General features: G+C 40.0%; 1 pseudogene; it reads right to left on the bottom strand.

The window, feature by feature from the left end:
- Window positions 1-504: 504 nt before the first annotated feature.
- Window positions 505-2,076, bottom strand: LOC114215526 (importin subunit alpha-1-like; annotated as a pseudogene).
- Window positions 2,077-3,446: the final 1,370 nt, after the last annotated feature.

Here is a 3,446-nt window from a genome sequence, read left to right as displayed (position 1 = left end):
GACAGTATAAGTACCTAAGATGATGTTTTCCTCCTTTGGTAAAATGAGAAAGACACTTGCAGTAGTAGATTTCATGGCTGTCAAGACAAGACACAAGCCAGTCTTTAAGGCTATGTATAGAGCTTATGTTCCAACTTCAACCCTGAAACTAAGTTTTAATTTTTCATCAAACTAAAGGAAGAAAGGAATTAAGATTACTTGAATGCATACAATGTGAGAAACACACCATTAAGTTTTTTTTTTTTTTTAAGAAAAGAGTGGAATTTAATCTTTACAGGACACTGCAAGAGAAGAGATTCCACATAGAAATAAGAAACCCACTGAGAGGAGGAGCTTCATACAGGTTGTACAGTTTGGAACTGGTCAAGTAGAGTTTCATTGTAAAAAGTGCTACAATAACAAAACACATTTAAAAAGAGTTCTTAGTAGAGAAACCGTAGACAAACTTCTACCAAACAGAGTACACAACAAACAACTTTCTGCCTCAGCTGTACAATCTAAAAGTTAAAAGTCCCGGGAGTGCCATCCTTCCTGAAAAAATCTAATAACCAATACTTCAGAGGTAGTTTCTGGCACAACATTCTGATCTTCCTCTTCCTCTACAGAGAAATACTTCTCAATCAAGTTTAATGAAGCTTTGTACACAGACTCATTTTCACGGTTTTGTAGAGCTTCAGTTTTGTCCAAACCTCCACATTCTTCAATCATTATACTAAGTTTCTCAGTTTCACCTAGTTTCTCAGCAACCTGAAAGATGTTTGAAATGGCATCCAGAACAAGCAGAATAATTTTGGTGTCTTTTGCAGTTAAGAGGTTCATCAATGGTTCTATTATGCCACAATGAACGAGGTATACAAACTGTTCAACTGTCCCACCACTTGTATAGTTGGTCACAGCCCAGACAGCTTCCTTTTGTGTCTTAAAGTCTGCCTTAGAGAGAACACCAGCGAGGAATGGGACTAATCCATGATTCACAACTTGCTGTATCTGGTCCTGGCGACCAGCTGTGATGTTTGACATTGTCCATGTAGCTTCCTTCTGAATATTAGTTTTGGGGTTTGTTAGGAGGCTGGGAAAAACAGCACGTGCTCCTGCATCTATTACAACCTGAGTCTGTTCATCTGTCCTAGTGACAATATTTCCTATGGCTCTTAGTGCAGGAGTCGCAATGGGCAATTCAGTAGCTCCTAGAAGCTTCACAAGCTGGGGCACAACTCCTGTTTTCACAACCATTTCAATCCGTTCATTTGGACCATCAGTAAGGTAGGAAATGGCCCAGCAGGTATCTGCCAATACTTCTGGATCATCATGATGCAGGAGACGAACTAAGGTAGGAAGAATCTGCTCAACAGCATCTGATGGGGGTGCAAGATTCTTGTTTCGACAAAGGTTTGAAAGTGTCCAAGTAAGGTTACATAAGTAACCACATGCTAAAGATGACATATCAGGAACTGCAAGGAGAGCCAATAGTGGGTCAACTGTACCATACTTGATAACCAAGTCGCGAAAAACTGAACCATCACCTGCAATGTTTCCTGGAGCCCATACAGCTTGTTCACTGATGTGGGCATGGGAAGATGCCAACAGAGAAATGAATGCTGGGATAGCACCTCCATCTACCACAGCCTTGGTCTGTTCTGACATCCCAGAAGCAATGTTAGTGAGAGATTCAAGCAGATTCAAACTGAATGGGACCACAATCAGTTCTGCCCAAGAAGGACACAAACTTTGGAATCAAACCAGCCCGGATTATGTTGTCTATGGGGGGCTGTTTTTCCTTAGAAAGCAGTTTCCTAGCATCTTGAGTAGCCTGGAGCTGGCTTTCCAAATTGTTGCTATTTATGCCTTTGACAATGTCATCAACAGACCAATTTACAGTGCCCTGGTTGTTGCGGTTTCCCGTAGTGGAGAGGTAGCATCATCAGGAAACGAGCCTACGTTTCTCCTTTTCAGCATCTGGTCATCCTTCTTAGCTTTCCTCAGCTCCACATTAACTTCTATTCGGAGCCACCTCATTTCTGTACTCTTTCCCCTTGTTCTTGAATCTGTTAAGGCGGGCAGCTGGTGAATTAGCATTCTCGTTGGTGGACGTGGTTATGAGACAAAGGGAGAAAGTTACACGGCCTGCTCAGGCTTCCACGGGAGGCGGACCAGGGCGTGCAGGCTGCGGGAGAGCTGCCCTCAAAAGGTCCACCACGGATCACCCTGAAGACGGTGTGGCCTCACACCATTAAGTTTTGAATCCTGTTATTTCATTTGTCTTTGGCTCAAAGCCTCTAACGTGATGAAATTATCTTAAATTTACGATGAGAACACTGAGGCTCAGAGCAATGGGGTAATTTACCAGACATCGGGTGACTAGCTAAATTGCTGTGTTGGCATTTAAAAGCAACTAGATTAAATTACATGATCTTTCCTCTCTACCAATATGCTTCCATGAATGCAATATCTAAACTCAAGGAAATAAGTAAAAAATAAATAGATAAATAAAAGCAAAAAACATCTCTAAAAATAAAGTTTTCCTTATGTTTTTCTAAGCTTTTTCAGGCTGAGGATTTAAACACAATATCATAATAATTAGAACAAGCACTCTTTCTCTGATTTTGCCCCAGTTAATGTTTAGGATCCCACACCTCCCAACTTATAGGAATTTGCATTCTTCATTATCTTTCCCTCTCTTACATGCTTTATGTGACTTGACTAGATATTTTATAAAATCAAACTTTGTTTTTTCAAGTTTCTCACAAAAAAAAGAAGATAAATGGAGAAATGTCCCTTCCTTCCATATCCTTCATCTTTCTCTAGCTATTGCTTTATTTTCTTTTTTACAACACTATCCTTTTGAGCCTACGATCTTGAAAAAGTTGCCTTCATTGTATTCAATTCTTCATATTTCAGAACCAGTACTGATACAACATCTGCCCTCATCACTTAACAAAGCAGATTTTGGTGAAGTCACCAAATGCCTTATGTATTGCTAAATACCGAGGCCAGGTTTTCATCTTGCTCATAAGCCCTCAGTAACTTCTTACACTGTTGATGACATCCTTGGTGAAACACCTTCTCTTCTTGGTGTCTATGAAGATACACTCTTTTGATGAAAGTCTTACCTCCCTGGCTACCTACTCTCTCATTCCAAATGGCTCTTTATTCCAGTTATCAGACATTAATTGTGGAAGTTCTTCAAGTCTTAGTACTAGTACCTTCTCTCAATTAACTCTAGCCCTAGCGGACTCCATTAAAGCCTCAGAACTACTTATCCAAATGCCTGTTGCTATCGTTTATTGGATAATCTTAAATATAATGCAAAGTCAACATGCCCAAATATGAACCACTGTTTTCTCTCTCTCCCTATTCCCAAATCAGCCATTTTTTCTGTGTTTTTTACCTAAAGGTGTAGCACAGCACACTTCATCCTATTGTGTATGAAAACAGTTATGAAATCA

Source organism: Eumetopias jubatus, unplaced genomic scaffold, assembly GCF_037043125.1.
Source record: "Eumetopias jubatus isolate StellerSeaLion01/CBP00866 unplaced genomic scaffold, mEumJub1_p1.0 scaffold_4, whole genome shotgun sequence".
In the NCBI taxonomy this organism is placed as follows: domain Eukaryota; kingdom Metazoa; phylum Chordata; class Mammalia; order Carnivora; family Otariidae; genus Eumetopias; species Eumetopias jubatus.
Note: the sequence above shows the minus strand (reverse complement) of the source record. Positions and strands in the feature narration are given on the sequence as shown.